General features: G+C 40.5%; 1 long non-coding RNA gene across 1 annotated transcript in view; it reads left to right on the top strand.

The window, feature by feature from the left end:
• Nucleotides 1–17,648, top strand: part of LOC148004286 (uncharacterized) — a 68,065-nt gene that overhangs the window by 27,061 nt on the left and 23,356 nt on the right. Inside the window, exon 3 of the long non-coding RNA XR_015627920.1 lies at nucleotides 14,076–14,163. This is a non-coding gene — a long non-coding RNA (uncharacterized LOC148004286). The remainder of the gene's footprint in view (nucleotides 1–14,075; nucleotides 14,164–17,648) is intronic.

Below are 17,648 nucleotides of genomic sequence, written 5' to 3'. Positions count from 1 at the left end.
TTGTTTTTATGTTGTCTCTCTTCAGCAAAAATAGCAATTCTTTTACTCGCATTCTGTCCAATATAGGAGGAAATAAAACACAGCAATTAAAAGATAGATAAGTTATAAACTTCTCACTGATACCTGACACTCGCCTAATGAAAACGATTCCTTGAATCTATTTCTGTGAGCCGCCCACATTGTGAGATACAGGATTCATGTGTTAGCATAGAGCACTTGGAAGTCAGTAATTATAATTAAAAGAAAGGGCTCCAATATAAAATACTGTGACAACTGATTCTATACTGACCTCAGAGGGACAGGCATTTAACACTATCTCTTAAACTGATCAATACCAACAGTCAAACAAAGTAATTTAGAACCCTAATAAAGAACTCCCAGGGCATCTCCAAAGCGACTATTTATGAACCCAATTCAATTGGAAGGGTTTGGAGTTTTAAAATAGATAGATGACACTCATCATAGTTAGGAAGAATATGAAGCCTTCAACATTTAACAACAGAGATCTTCATTTTTTGTGTGCCCAGAAGTACAGAAGGCTGGAGTTTTGACAACAATTAAAATGGACATCTGCTCTTGGGCCTTTCAATACAATTAGAAATATGACTGCTACCATGACCCTCTGAGGAATGTGGTGAATGTGTCTGAGGACAGTTTTCTTGGGTGCAGGGGAACTACAGAGATGATTCATGGGATAATTGGTACCATCTGAAGGGCCATTTGGTTCCTTAGTGAATGTTCCATGTGAGATTTGGATCCCACCTGCCTTCTGAGACTGCGGCTTCCTGATTTTACCTTCTTCTTTTGGTCCTCCCATCTGAACAGGGCAGGGCCTCCCTGTGCCTCTCCCCTGGAAAATGCGAGCTTCGTACTTGCTTTGTGGATTTCTTTTTAGCCTTTTACAGCATGAATTAATTCCATTCTGGGGCAGGGACACAGGGCATTTCAGCAGGTGGAACAGGCAGGAAAGCCCAGGCCAGAGCAGAAGAAACAGGCAATGAGAAGTTGGAGCAGTGCCTTGATGGAGCATAGAGGGAAGTCCTTTTGGCCTGCCCTTGAGAGGTGAGGTAGTGCTTCAGTGAGCAGCTTAGCAACCACGCAAGAGCTCTTTTCTTTCCTTCTTTTCCATTTAACAAAGAAGTTCTATAGGAATTGCAGTCAAAAAAGCGAATATAGCCTTAGTATGCTCAATGGATTGGAACAAGGAATGAGTTTGGAGAGTTTTGGAATTGTGCACGGCAGAGTGGAATTAGGTTGAAGTGAGGCTGTTCCAGGGCCAGGGGAAGAAGCACGGTAGACTATAGAAAATAATACTATGGTGCCTCAGGAAATTAAAATAGAACTATAGGGATGGTGAGACAGTTCGATCTGTAAAGTACTTGGCTTGCAAGCATAAGTACTTTAGTCCTCCCATTCTACCCCATCCCAAACATGAAAGATGAAAGCTTACTTGCTATTATAGCACTGGGAAGGCAGAGACATCTGGATCCATGGGGAGCACTGGGCAGTCAACATAACTTTCTTGCTGAGTTTCTTGTTTCCAAAAGAGGTGATGGTACATGAGGAATGAAACGGGAAGTTGTCCTCTAGCTTCCAAACACATGCCCACACATTGATGTACACACAGACACATAGAAGCATTGTGTATGATTAGCCACAAGAATTGAAATCAGGGTCATAGATAGTTGCATATCCTATCCACAGAATCAAATCTACAAGAGCCAAAGGAGAGAAGTGTCCATGAAAAGTCAAATAAAGCATGTTCAATGCATCTGTTAGAATATTTTTTCAGCATTAATATAGAAGAAAATTCTGACACACAACTTATAGATAAATCTTGGGGACATTGTGCTAAGCAGAACAAACCTGTTCCATTGACACAATGAATAGCATAGAGAAGCCAAATTCTAGAAGGTTGGCTGCCAGGGAGGACAAAGTGAGGGGTGACCTGGAAAGGTCAAGAGGCCCAGTTTAGCAACATGAAGAGTTCTAGCTGTTGGCTGCACCGAAATGCACTTGAATATGAGAGTGTTACACTGTATACTTAAGAGTTTAAATAGTAACTTTATAACTATTTCATCAGAGAGAGAAATGGAGAGAGAGACCAGGAGACAGAGACAGAGAGAAATGCATGCAGGATGAAGAGGGGCTGTCTGCCAGGCTCCAATAGTAAGGAGACAAAGTTAACTCGCTACTGATATTAGGTTTTGTCCCATAGACTAATGTCTGTTCTCACAATGGGGTAAGTTAGTTACCAAATGGACCTGGTTCGCCTGGCTGGAAGTCCAAGAGGCCATTCTACAACTGAAAGACCTGCTTGGTGTGACCTCCAGGTATATACTGAGACCCTTATATTGTGATTTATGGTATAGCCAAAAGGACAATGTCCTGCCTGATTATAAGACAAGCTATTCATCATGAATTATTCCCTTCAATTTTGCCTAGAGAATCCTGAGCTAACACTGGACTTACCATTACCTTTTTAGTTCTCCAGATTCCCATTGTAAATATTCAACTGGTGTAACTCTTGGTTTCTTCTTCCAAAAGTTTCATCCTCAAATCACAACTCTTGGTGTAACGATAGTCTCAGAGCTCTCTTCTGTGTCCCCGCTTTTCTCTTATCAGGTTGACCTTGAAAGTCCAGGCCATTGAAGACATGGAGACCATGACAGGTTATGGACAGCGTAGTGATTCTTTAAAAATATAATTTATACAGACGGAAAGGTGGTTCTACTCTACCCAATGTTTTCCCTATCCCAGATTTCAAGTGTTTGAAACAAAATGAAGTTAGGGGATAAGGTTTCCTGTTTTCTATGTCTTTGGTGACTAAAGCTCGTATGGGTTCTTTAATTCTAATAACTACACCCCGTCTGTCTTAGTTGCTTTTCCTGTTGCTAGGATAATTACACCCTGACAAAAGCACTTTAGAGGAGGAAGGGTTTATTTTAGCTCACAATTCAAGGGCACAGACCATGGCTGGGAAGTCCTGAAGGTCAGAGCATGAGGTGTAACTGGTCACAGAGAGTCTTCAGACAGGAAGCAGAGAACGACAATGCTCACAAGGCTAACTAGCATTTCCTTTTTATGCAATACAGGACACAAACCTAGAGAACGATGTCACTCAGTCAAGACAATCCCTCACATGTATGCCCAGAGGCTGACCAAATCTAAATACTCCATTGCAAACATGGCTTGAGGCTCGAGTCCTAAGTGAGTCCATACCCGTCCAGTTCACAATCAACACCAGCCATCACCCCATTCTTTAGCCTGCACAAATATTTCAATACCTCTATCATACCATCACCGTGGAAATTACTGTTTCAGCTTCAGAATATTGTTGAAATCCTGACTGAATCCAGTTGCCACCTCAGAGAGGCACGTGGAGGCCTGAGCTATGGCACCACTATTCCTGCACTTTGTTCTGGGCAAGGATGTACTGGCTCGACACTACTTTGCCATAATTAACATTGTATCTCATCTTGCCTGTGAATACTGAGCTATTTTATATAATTGAAATGTCATTTGTGTACCCATTGGCTGTTTGTTCTTAATAAAAATCATAGTATTCCACAGAAAGTTCAGCAAAATGAGTCACAAATAACATTTTAGACACAAAGATATAAAATATGACTTTACTTTGTAGATGTAAACATCATCTTGCTAATGGAATTTATAAAGGCTTCAAATGGGTAATTAAATTTCTGAAAAGTAAAATCAGTCCTAACATTATAAAACATATAAACTTCTTTGGTACAAGAAAATGTAATGAGCTATTTTTCTTTCTACTTTGGTCTCAGACTGTAGCTCTTGGCTGCTCTGTGTGGTTTCTCTAGATTGCCTGTTCTTTCCAACCAAATGCCCCCATGTCAGACTCTGGTGAAGTCTTCTTATTCGTTATACTGTTTAATTTCCAACATTTGATATCAGAAAACCAGGACTAAATAAAGAGACCCAATAAAGATAGTCCCTCACAGGTATGCTCACAGGCTGGCCTATTCTAAATAACTCATTGTGGGTGTGCCTGCGTTAAACTCCTGCCTTCACATCTGCCATCTTGGACACAATGGAACACCAAAATGTAGGTAAGTTACAAACCCTTTTTCATTTCACACTTTTGCAGCATTTACTAAAACTTCAACTTTTTGTTGGTCACTGACATGAGGTCTCTCTACCCTCCTTAGATGCTTAGGGATAAACTTCTGTGCAGTCCCAGGAAAGCCACCAGTGTCCTCTGTCCAGTGTAGATAACCAGCAGAGCAGTCGCTGCTTGACTGACTCGTATCCACGCATGGAGAATACATTTAATTGTGAAAGAGAAGGGGGTCAAGTTGTGTCTTATTTTCTTCTCAGTCTTTTCTATGTTTTGTCTTATACAAGATGCAGGATTTGTATTTGTTTTATTTATTTATTTATTTTTTGCCCCCCCAAGAAAGACTATAATTTACTTCAGCTCAGTTCTTGTATTGATTGACCCTCTATAAGGACAGGAACTCGGCACAAGACAGTCTTAATCACGGATAGGTTATCTGAGGCTTGGGTAATAGGCAATGGCTGCCATGTGATTTATCATCATGTTAATTAGGCTTCGACTCCATCAGTCTGCCAAGGAAAGTTAGACTCCCAGGAGCAGAGGACACACACTTGATCTCAGAATGAGAAGGGTAGATGAATCATTTCCATTATAAATTGATCTTGACAGGCAATGTCAGAAGCTGAGGACCAATAAGTCAGTGTCACTTACTAAACCCTAACCTGGCCACTATATAATTACTCCCAGGCTGTTCCTCTTGAGTGCATCCCTGTCTTCTTATTTGACAAGGTATTAATTACTGGGCCTAGGATGTTCAGTGAGTCAGATTTCACTCAATCACTCAAACTCACGTCAGTCTCTATGCATGTTACAATTAGGCATGGGAAGTAAGGCTGGTAGAAAAAAACTGGATGAACTAGATCTTCGTGATTGCTCTAGGCAAACCTAAAGAAAAAATAGTCGCATGCATATATATTAATATATGTGTATACATGAATATATACATCTATTTTTATTTCAATTGTCACTGTTTTTACTGTCATCATTAGTAAAGGAACACACTAAAATCTGTGATTTGTCTTTTTGCTACGCTTCTGGACTCTCTAGAGTACAGTTTATAAACTAGGTAGGATGAGGGAATGATTCATATAGATACTTCCCAATTTAAAAAAAAATATTTTGGAAGGTTGAATAAGGGATACATTTTATAGATCTGAAGATTTATCTTAAACCATTCATCCTATCTGTGGCCTCACCTGTGCCTCGGGCAGAGTTAGACCCTCACCCCCTGGCCTCCCTTATGTCTGTGGTCCACCTCTACATGGTATTCTTGTATTTTTCTCTTTCTTCATCTTAAGCAAAAATCCAGAACATTTGGCCCACTTATTCCAAGAATGGTTTATACTTCTGGGCCCAAAGCCAAAGTTTCTGACAAGAAACACACCTTATGGGTTTGAGAAACCTAAGCCCATTGAAAAGACATACAAGATATGTCAGCGGTCAGCAGAGCACATAGGGTTATGTCTTTGAGAAGCTTCAAGGGGAGGATGCGGAAAGCCTATTGAATTCAAGGTTGAGTAGCATGACTCTTAGAAAGAGCACAGATTTGCTTTTCTACTCCCGGGCAGCTACAGAGTCAGTGGCATGATTCACAGGACAGAACCAGAGAAACCTTCCTGCGGAGTACTCAGCCTCACCAAATGCTCACTCCTCACACAGGGACAAAGGCAAGGCAGTGCTGGAGCTGAAGGGAGCACACAGACGGGATACATTAGAGTCAACCACGGAAGATCAAACTGATGGCTTGGGAGACTGTCTGAGATGTCCCAGGTCTTGACCTGACACTACTGGGTTACCCACACTTGATTTAAGAGGTTCCTTTCCGTTAGCTTCACCAGTACCTTCTTTCAGAGCCAGGTCACTGTTAATGGAAAATGTAGTCTGCTATCTTACGAAGCAGTGCTCTCTTCGTTAAAATGCTGACACCAAGGAGCTGGAGAAATGATTCAGCAGATAAAAACACTTCTTCTTCTTGCAAAGGATTCATATTCAATTCCCAGCACCTACACAGTGGCTCGCACTGTCCCTACCTCCAGTTCCAGGGAATTCAACACCCTGCTTTAACCTCTGCGGATACTAGGCACACATGTGGTACACAGACAAACATACAAACAAAACACTCATAAAATTAATATATATATATGTAAAATCCAAGAGTTGGCAATTTGCTTTGCTAAATTATTCAAAAATAATTTAATTCTTGGTTTTCTGTGTACTTTGAAACTCCTTCTGTTATACAGTAACCCAGGGTATGACAGTGTTCTCATTAACTGTCATTAACTATGACCCTTTTTCTGGTCTTAGGTATGTTCCTTATTTAGATGGAAGAGAGAAACCTAGGGTCTGTGCTCAGAAGATGGGCAGACAACTCTAGAAAGAAAATCTGGAAAAGAAATGGCTCTCATGTTGGACTCATCAGGACAGACTCAATATGAACAAGCAAAGACCTATGTCAGGGGTCTGAGAAAAGGGAGCAATGTCAGGGCCCTGCTTTCAGGATGCTAGTTTACTTCTGAGGAGCTTTCTCTCTGTAGAATTGCAGGGAACAAAGTTACCTAGTCCTGCTAAGCTTTGTTCCAAGACGAAAAATACCAAAGGAGCAACAGATATAACGCGACACAACATTCAGTCAAGATGAGATCCCAAGGCAAGATGGACAGTCCACTTGGTATCAGTTGATACCAGACACATATACCCTTGTGGCACATCCTTGTAGCTGTGTGCCACTAGTCCAGTTTCTTTTGTTTTGAATTCATTTCTCTAAAGCACTTAAGCTGCTGCCTTTTCTAGATCAAAAGTGCTCAGAGTAGTATGTCCGTTTAATTAGCTTTGTAAAATACACAGCACCGTCCGACTCACAAGAACTTTTTGAATGTGCTTGAATAATGAGTCCATGTTTGAAAAAAAAACAGGAAGGGATCCAGGTGTGAATCACTTAAAATAAAGGTCCCATTTCACATCATGGCTTGTTCTTAGCCTCCTTTTAGAATTGTTTTAACCGACAGTGACATGGGAGCTACTGAAGTACACAGGGAGTGAGTGTTCATTACTCTGTGTGTGTGTGTGTGTGTGTGTGTGTGTGTGTGTGTGTGAGAGAGAGAGAGAGAGAGAGAGAGAGAGAGAGAGAGAGAGAGAGAGAGAATGAATTTCTCAAGTTCACGTCTGTGGACTTGCATTGAGCTAAGGCACCCATATGGATCTCATACTGGGTGCAAGGGAAAGGTGGCTTGATTCTATTCTCTCTAAATATTCCTTTTCCAGGTCTTTAGGTAAGTCTCAGGAGGAGTAGGGCAGATGTCTCCATGACATTTGATAAGAGACATGATCCTGGTAACAGAATAAAACATGTGGGTGTGATGGCTTGCTTTGTACTCTTGTTTAGATCTGGGACTAAAAAAACCTCAAACTGAACAAAACCCCCAAAGGAGTTTTTAACTGCAGGCATGACTATGCAACAGTAAAATTAGGAACATCAAGAATAGTGAGAGAAAATGCAAACTTCTCTCCTAGTGGTCAAAGCTTGGACACTCATTGTCCTAGAAATGTAAAAGATCATGTAGACAAATGTAGGCATGGCACAGAACTGACGACACAATTGGACCAGAGAGGACAGGGCTACTGTTGACTCTGACAATGGCTAGGGAAGGATTGAACTCTCACAATAGTGTGAACCTGGGAGCTAATGAGGGCAGCAGCATTGCAAGAATTAAATAGAAACACAAATTTTGGAAGACCCTTGACCTGTGCATCCCTCTAGCCTCTAGCTATTCCTGTGAGCTGTCATGTCCACAAACCCTATTGTCATCACTGTTTTAAGTGTCTGGCTTGCTAGATGCAACGTACTTGGTGACACTCCTTGGCAGGTATTGACCGAAAGGGACAGCTTCAAATACACTTCAGCTACTCAGTGAAAACTTTGGAGAGGGGCCCAGAGAGGACGGGATTAGGGCAATGAGGAGCAAATCTTTAGGAGTTTTTGTCTCCTTTGATTAATTACCCCGTGTTTGAATAGGAGGAAGAGGGCATAAAGGGCTTACAGGGATGGAGGTGCAGTGGCTTTGTTTTTACCAGCCACGTATCACAGTCTTGAGCACCTGGAGGACTCGGAAGTTGCAGTCCTGTGATTCCCACCCCCCACCCCCACCCCTGCTTTGGATCTTATTGGTACCTATGTTTTCACCTATCAGCTTGAAGCTAACAGCTTTTGGCTCTATACCTCTGGCCTCTATCCCTCTTCTGACTGTCTATCACATATTCCAAATTAACCACTGGATGTTTCTACTTGGATGCTAACATGAATCCTGTACTTGCCTTAAGTCGTATTTATTTTGGAGGACACCCTCCACTTTCTTCCTGTGACACCAATAAGAAATTCTGAGGCCCCTGTCCTAGCATCCCTACAATTATTTCTTAGAAGCAGTCATTATTTTTTCCTTTCTATGTCCTTTCCTTGAGTTTGGAACTTCCTGACCTGTTTAAGACAGGCTGGAATCACTTCACTCATCTCTATGATGTGCCTGTTCGTGGCTTCGACATTTTGTGAAAGCTGAGCTCTGTATTAGCGAATATATTTATATCAGCTGATTCACACTTCCTCCCAATTCTCACCAGGACAAGAGAACAGAAATCCAGGGAGTCACTTACCAAGGTCCCAGCTCTGCTGTCGTCTGTGGTCCTTGGCCCCCAACATACAGATCATTTAACCAGAGAAGTCTCTTTTCCAGTTACCATAATTTAGGCATCTCTCATGAATGACCTTGATAGGCCCTCCCTCACTGCAGGGGATATTAGCAAATGTATTGGAAGCTGACTTTGTGGCTATACCTTGAAGTTTAAGAAATTCTCACATCGCCTACCCATCCCCTCCTCCACCTGTCTGGCAATTTTGTTATTTTTATTTTCATTCACTTTACATTCTGAAATCAGCCCTCCTCCCTCTTTCTTACCACTCCTACCCTTACAAATCCCCCTCCCCAGTTGCCCCTTCCCTTCTCAGAGAAGGGGAGCCTCACCCAGAATACCTCCCCATCCTGGGGCATCTAGTCCCAGCAGAACGAGGCACATCCTCTCCCACTGAGGCCCAACCAGGCAGTCCAGCTAGAGGAAGGGAATTCAATGGCAGGGAACAAAGACTAAGATAGCCCCCTTCCACTTGTTAGGGGATCCACATGAAGATCAAGCTGTACACATGCTACAAATGTGTAGGTGGCCTGGGTTCAGCTCCTGCATGCTCCCTGGTTGGTGGTCCAGGCTCTCTGAGCCCCTATGGTTCCAGGTTAGTTGACTCTGTGGGTCTTGTGGTGTCCTTCACCCCTCCAACTTGCTCACTTCAGTTCTCCACTCTTCCACAAGGCTCTGAGGGCTCTGCCTGGTTTGTCCTTGGGTCTCTGTTTCATCTGTTTCCACCTGCTGCTCAATGGAGCCTCTCAGGAGACAGTTATGTTAGGTTCCTATCTTCAAACACAGCAGAGTATAATTAATAGTGTCAGGGGTTGGCTGTCTCGTATGGGATAGTGCTCAAGTTGGGGTAATCATTGGTTGGTTGTTCCCTTAGCCTCTGCTTCATTTTTATCCCTGGACATCTTGTTGGCAAGATAAATTTTGTGTTGAAGGTTTTGTTGGTAGATTGATGTCCCTCTGCCTTCTCTGGAAGTCCTGACTACAGGAAGTGGCCACTTCAGACCCTATATCCCCCTATGGTAGGAATCTCATAGATCCCCTATAACCTCTCCCATTCTAGACATCCCACTAGTAACCAGAGAGGCCCTCCAACTCTCCCCACCCCACTGATTCCGATTCTCACTCCCAACCCTCTCTGGATGGATGGAGGAAACTGGGTAAGGGAGGAGTTGAGGAAGGGAATGGGGATGGTGATCAGGTGTGTGGAAAGGGGGGGGACTTTGTTTCTTTTACGTAGTTTTAGAAAAAAAATGGGTGGTATTGTTAAATGACATGTTTCCTCCCTGGGGAGTCTCTCTTCCAAGTGTCTCTAACATTTTATATTGTCTATGGGAGAAGTGTCTGAAGGAAGACCGAGAAAATGATTCCATCCCAGTGAGTGGGTTGGTTTGTTGGATTGCTTTCAGGAGCATGGGTTAGGGGTTACTTATTATAGCACAAATGGCCAAAGGGCAGACATTACTGAAGGGCCCACTCCAGCATAGGTGACTCTGCATAAAGGTTGCATATCTTAAGGTCTGCCCAACTTTTAGGCACCTCTACAAGAGCCTGCTCCTCAGCAACCATTTAGTGTTTTTAGAACCTTTGGCAGGAGTGTGGAACTCAAGAGTTTTTAAAACTTTCTTATTCTCCTGAGTTGTATAAGCCTCAGAATAGAATGTTTCAGTTGAGAGGATAACTATATCCTTAGAGGATTGAGAATTCCCATGTACTTCTCTGTCAAGTATAGTCTCCTCAACCATCAATATCCAGCAAGGAATAGTACACTTGATGACCCTGCATGCCACTATCACTCAAAGTCCATAGTTTGTACTGAGGTTCCCTCTTGACTGCAAGTGTTCTGTGGATTTTGTGGGTGAGGACAGAATCATGTAAAGTAGTTTTGTGGAGCTAAAACTGTAATGCTCTGCTTTAAAAAAATTCTCTCTAAGCCTTTTTGCTGTTTTTCCTCTTTCATACAGATGCTCTCTGTGGTGGTTTGAATATGCTTGGTCCAGGGAGTGGCATGATGAGAAGGTGTGGTCTTGTTGGAGTAGGTGTGGCCTTGTTGGATAGGTGTGTCCTTGTTGGAGTAGGTGTGGCCTTGTCAGAGGAAGTATGTCATTGTGGAGATGGGTAATGAGACCTTCCTCCTAACCATGTGTGAGTCAGTCTTCTGTTTGCCTTTGGAACAAGTGTAGAACTCTCAGCTCCTCCAGTGCCATGTTCTTGGTATGATTACAATGGACTGAACCTCTGAACCTGTAAGCCAGCCCCAATTAAATGCTGTCCTTTATAAGAGTTGCCACGGTCATGGTGTCTCTTCACAGCAATGAAACCCTAACTTATAATAAGAGGTCATCCTGATAAACACACTGTAAATTAACAACAACCTATGAGTTGAAAATGCATTTAATATTGTCTAATCTATGGAGTTGCCTATTCTTAGTGTGCTCAGAACGTTTAGATTTGCCAAAAGGTAGGCACTGCTGAGGAATGCTGTGGAGCAAAGCACTAGACTGAGAAAGGTGCAGAGCAAGCGCTCGTTTTCCTTTTGCACCGTTGTAAGGAAAACAAAAACAACAGCACGAGCAAAAGCATCACAAATTGAGGACTCTCTATCATTAGATCACACAGTTCCTTATTCTTTCCAGTTGTCTCTCTCCATGCAGCAGTTTCCTCCATGTTTCTCTATGGCTTGATGGCCCACTTTCTTTTTAGCATGCAATATTAGTCTGTCATCTGAATGTACCACAATGTATTTATTCATTCACTGTTGAAGGGTATCTTGGCTGATTTAAGGGTTGGGGAACTACAAATAGATCTGCTAAAAATACCTGTATGCAGGTTTCTGTATGGACATAAATTTACCCACAAACTGGAAAGCAAGGGAATTCAATCATGAAGACTGTTGCCAAACTTCTTTCAAAATGGACTTTTCCATTTTGCATCCCATCTATAATTAATGAGAGCCCCTCAGCACTTGGTGCTGTCTGTGTTTTTGACTTTAGAGATTTCAGTAGATGTGTAGTGATATCAATAGTGTTTTATTTTAATTTTCAAGTTCCTCATCATGTTTGGTGCCGAACATTGTTCATGCTTAACTGTCACTGATCTATCTTCTCTAATGAGCTATCTGTTCAGATTTTTTTATATTCGCTGTTTTCAAATCTGGCTGCTTGTTTTACTAATTTGAATTTTAAGAGCCTTTGATGCATTTTGAATAACTGTCAGATGTCATTTACAACAATTTTCTCACAGACTGTGTGGTCTTTTGATAAAGTCTTTTGCAGGGAAGAAATTTTAAATTATATTTAATTCCAGTTCACCTTTTTTTTTTAATTTCATGAGTTTTATCTTTGGCGTATTATCTGCAAAACAAATATGGAGGCTGGCAGTAAGAAATGGCTCAGAGCAGAAAGGTGCCTTCCAACAAAGCTGAGAACCTGAGTTCTGACCTCCACATGTGTACTGCAGAGTGCCCAAGACCCCCAAACCACCCACCCAACAGACAGACATAAATAAATGAATAAACAATCCAATAGAAAAAAGCTAACATTGAATGCAGGGTCACCTAGATTTTCTTCTATGCTATTTTCTGGGAGCTTGTTTTTACTTAAGTTTAAGGTCAACCTTGTTAATGCAAACCTCTGGGCTTAGTCATTTTTATTCTTGCACATGAACAAATGGTGGTTTCAGAACATCATGTTGAGTACACAATCTTTTCTCTGTTAAATTGCCTGACTCTTTTCTCATGCTTCATCTGCTTCTGCAGGGTGGGTCTACTTTCAGGCTCTTTCCACGTATGTGTCTTATTATTTTACCCATAAACCCACTGTCATGATTACTCACCATTGTAGTTGGTTTTGAAGCTGAATGTTGCCAGTCTTGATTGATTTCTGTTCTTTAATGCTGTGAAGGCATTTCTGGAATAGTTTGCATATCCATACAATCTTTAGAATTGATTAGTCAGTATCTATGGTAGTTATTTTTGCATTGTTATAAAAAGGAAATAATGGATTCAATTAAGTTATGAAAAGGAAGATATTTCTAATCATATAATTTTGTAGATTCATGACCAGGTATCCTGCTGATTTGGGCCTCTAGTGAGAACAACACAGGGGGCAAGGGAGAGCAGCATAGAATAAGTGGGGTGGGGTTGCATGGTGGACAAACTGCTCCATCTCGTACCAGGAAACAGAGAGACCCTTGGAAACTTTATTCGCACCACACTGTTCAAGGGCATTGTTCTGTTGCTGTTGTTTTTTGTTGTTGTTGTTATTTATTTGTTTGGTTTTGTTTGTTTATTTGCCAGCTTGATATAATATACAGTTATTTACGAAGAGAAACCCCAAATGAAAAAAAATGACTCTACCAGATTGCCCAATTATTAATGATTTATGCAGGTGGGTCCACTCATGGAAGGCACCCCTGGGCATGTGGTCAATGAGGTATAAAAAAGATGGCTGAACAACACGAGCCTGAGAAGTAAGTCAGTGAGCAGCATGCCTCCATGGCTTCTGCTTCAGTGTTGCCTCCAGGTTCCTGTCTTGAATTCAGCCCCGGATTCATCTTTCTGATGGACTGTGATTGTCGTGTGTAACCCAAATATGACCACTGCTTCTCCAGTTTGCTTTTGGCTATGGTGTTTATAGCAGTAGTAGGAGGCAAACTAAGACAGGTATATACCCAGTGACCAAGAGTCTACACCTTTGGTGTCTTACCCCGTCCCAATAGTTTTTACCCTGGAGAAAAGGCCTTTGGCACATTGTTTTCTGAAGAAATCCCACCCAAACAATAGCAACATCTGTGGTGTAACACACTAGGATTTTGGTTGGGACTACATTAACTCTGTAATTCAAGTCATAAAGAATTAACATCTTAAGATCATTGAGTCTTCCTACCAATGAATATGGGATATTTCTCCCTTTAGTTTTTTTTTCAATTCCTTTCTTCTGAGGTTTGTGACTCTCCTTATATAGATACTATATAGATTTGTTAGTTAATGCCTAAATATTTGTTTTGAGAGATGATAATGTGAAAGGTATTATATTTTTAATGTCAAATTACTTTTTATAATTATTGGTATACTGGATAGCAATTGACTTTGTATATTAACCTTGCATTGTTCAACATTTTTATTGATTATGAATTCCAATGCAACTATTAATTATATTATTAATTATTTCAATGATTAATTCCAAGATTATCTTACATAATCTTTCAGATCTCCATCGACAATCATGCAATCTCTAAACAGTTTTTTAAGTGCAGAAAGATTTATTATGTCCCACAATTTCAGGGGGATTTTGGTATATTTTTTCAGGGAATGCACAATAGTGGAAGAAGCCCCACTTGCCTGTATTATGGGGAATCTTCAGGGACCACATCTGAGAGCTTGGCCAGAACCCTAGGTGGGTATAACAGTCAAGGCTTTCCCAGGCTCCTCTCTCCTCTCTCTCTCTCTCTCTCTCTCTCTCTCTCTCTCTCTCTCTCTCTCTCTCATTTATTTTTCTAAAGAGGACATAGTTATGCAAAGCAGTGCAAGCAGCTTGGGGGCCAAGTGTTAAAGCCCATGAGCCTTTGGGAGCCATTTTACATTTAAACAACTGTCCATACTGCAACAGACTTCTAACCACAACTGCTATGTTGTTCATCTCTGCTCTCTGCTCTGTCAGACTAACACCAATAACATTACATAGTCTTGAATTCTGAATGCCTATTCAGTTTACACACAGAACTGAATGTTACATATTAATTTAGTATCCTATTATTTTCTGATTTTTAGTGTTTGTGTTTTGAGACAAAGACAGAGAGACAGATATAGAGAGATAGAGGATGAAGTTGTATGAGAAGAGAGGACCTGGAAGGAGTTATTGGGCAAAAGAAAAGCATGATCAAAATACGGTGTCTAAAAGAGTTTTAAATGAAAAAGAAAAATTAAACAATGAAAAGGAAAGTAACATTTTTTTAAAAGTGTATAACCATAAATAACAACAAAGAGAAAGGAATAATGAAAAGGAAGGCTATTAGACATTCCATTAAAGCTGAGATTTCTGTAGTAGGGATCTGACACTAGGAAGAGAGTTTAGGAGTCTTGTTCACAGCCAAGATTTTAAAAGTCTATAATGATTTCTTTTACATATGAAGTATGCTAAAGACTAATGTATTTTAAATATCAAAAATGCCAACATTTTGTGTGTGTGTGTGTGTGTGTGTGTGTGTGTGTGTGTGTGTGTGTGTTTTCTTGGCTAGACAGAACTTTTCACTTTCCTAGATACTGTTACTTTCTCTAAACAAATATAAATTCATGTGTTGGTCCTTATTAATTCTTGAATTTCTCTTGAGGAATAAAACCAGGAAGTTGGACAGATATGAAATGGAAAAAGATCACATATATCTGTACATATTGTTTCATTTTTAGTGTAATATAGTGCTCTCACATAGAAAGAGTGACATGTGAAACTACATATACGTATTGCATAATCTGAGTGGGCATCTTAGGTATCTATTGGGGGATAATTTATTCTGAAAATCTATGCCATTTGCTTATATTTAAATTCTTCCTAGTCTTACGGGGGATGAGAAAAGACTGTTGTAGTCTGGTTCCTCCAACTGCCGTTTGTCCTGTCTGTCTTCAGTCTCATGCCGAAGAGTTACATATTCTGGAGACAAATTTGGATTTCTAAATTGGGACACAGGGTGACCTCAGCATTAATGATGTGAGTATATCTCATGAGCATGGTCACAATTTGAATCTACTGTGGAGAGGTTAATGTAAATCACAGGCTCCCAGAGCTGGTGACTTTTTAAAAGGACTCTGTATTGGGCATGGCAGCTTTCTGGCTCTCTGCCTATGACTTTCAGATATTAATTCACACTTCTGGAGAATTTTGACTTGTGGTCTTGAAAATTAAGTCCATAGTGTTGTGAACTTCATGAAATAAAATTTGAAAGATGCTGTATGTCTCAAATTTAAATTAACTTTGGGATTTAAGGAAAGTTTTAGATGTAAACCACAAAACCCCAGTGTTAGATAACTTAAGCCACTATCTCCATGGAAACACACAAACAGGTTTAAGGTTTCAGGGCTGTCAGTCCTCCATTCTCCAAACACAGGGCTCTGTAGTACAGGAAGTCTACTAAACATACTTGGTTATTTAGAATGTGTTATAAATTGTTTGATACCTTCTGTCTCTCTAGATGGTCTTTATAAAATGACAAATGATTCAATCAACAAGTAAAGAGCTAGATGAAATTAATTTTTCAAACAAAAGTTTTTTTTTAAGGGGAGGGAAAAATAACCACTTCTGATTCTACCCTCAAAATAACTGTAGAACATATTTCTTCTGGATGCGTAAGATTATTTAAATAAGGATATTTGTTGAAAAGTTCTTATTGACCTGAAAACAAATTTTAGTGAATTACTCTCAGATATACTCATCATTATTCAAACTTTGCTATATTGCTGTGAGCCAGTCAGACAAGGAATACTTTGAGTGATATTTATACATAAATATTTTTATTATTTATCTTTCTTTTTTTGCTATAATGCATGGCATTTCCGTGAATATTTGTATATATATTTTGGAACTTAATTTCTTTTTAGCACTATATATATATGACTAGGTTAGAAATTTTCAATATATTTTCTGAAGAGTCTGTGAACTTTGCATTTGTAATAGGGTGTGAATATTCCACTTGTCTCTCATCTGCACATGTACTTGGTTTTTTCAGCTTTGTTACTAAAATTGCTGTTTCAAATCAATTAATATTAGAAGATGTGCTGTTGTTTGTTAAGGGCATACACTTACTAGAAAGGCAGTTTAGGAAGGGTGCTATAAAGCTTCCCTCTTTTGCAGATATTGTAGCCTCTGAAAAATCCTAATAATTGATAATAACCATCAAAAGCAACCAATGTAAACAGATCGGTTCCCCCTCAGCCTGTGTGGCCCTTTCCTTTATTTTTACTCTTTTCTTTGGAGCTAGGACAACCAGTGTGGTGCTAAGAGCAAGGAGAGAGGTACCTCTGTCTTGCTCTTGATCTTAGTGGTAAATCTGAATTCTGACCATTAAAAATACAATTAGCTACAGTATTTTTGTATGTATTTTTATCAAGGTGAGAAAATACCAGTCTCTTCCTAATATGATATGAATTTTTGTTACAAATTTCAATCCATCCAATCTTTTGTCTGTATTTCTTTGTATAATGGTGTAATTTTGAATCATTTTTTTACATTTTTTCTTTTATTGGATATTTCTACACTTGATCTTAGCCAAAAGGCTGAGAAGCGATATTGGATATTTCTTATTTACCGTTTAAATGTTATCCCCTTTCCCAGTTTCCCCTCCAGAAACCTGCTATCCTATCCCCCTCCCCCTGCTTCTATGAGGGTGCTCCCTCACCCACCCACTCCCTCCCACTTCCCTGCCCTGATATTCCCTATACTGGGGCATCAAGCCTTAACAGGACCAAGGGCTTCTCCTCCCACTGATGCCCGACAAGGTCATCCTCTGATACATATGTGGATGGAGCCATAGGTCCATCCCTGTGTTCTCTTGGGATGATGGTTTAGTTCCTGGGAGCTCTGGTTGACTGATATTATTATTGTTCTTGTGGGGTTGCAAACTTCGTCAGCTCCTTCAGTCCTTTCTCTAACTCCTCCATTGGGGACCCTGTTCTCAGACCAATGGTTGGCTGTGAGCATCCACCTCTGTATTTGTCATGCTCTGGCAGAGCCTCTCAGGAGACAGCTATACCAGGCTCCTGTCAGCATGAACTTCTTGGCATTGGCAATATTGTCTGGGTTTGGTGGCCGTATATGGGATGGATCCCCCAGGTGGGACAGTCTCTGGATGGCCTTTCCTGTAAGATGAGTCACATTAATTCAGTTCTGAA

Source organism: Rattus norvegicus, chromosome 8 (genome assembly GCF_021556685.1).
Source record: "Rattus norvegicus strain SHRSP/BbbUtx chromosome 8, alternate assembly SHRSP_T2T, whole genome shotgun sequence".
Classification (NCBI taxonomy): Eukaryota; Metazoa; Chordata; class Mammalia; order Rodentia; family Muridae; genus Rattus; species Rattus norvegicus.
Note: the sequence above shows the minus strand (reverse complement) of the source record. Positions and strands in the feature narration are given on the sequence as shown.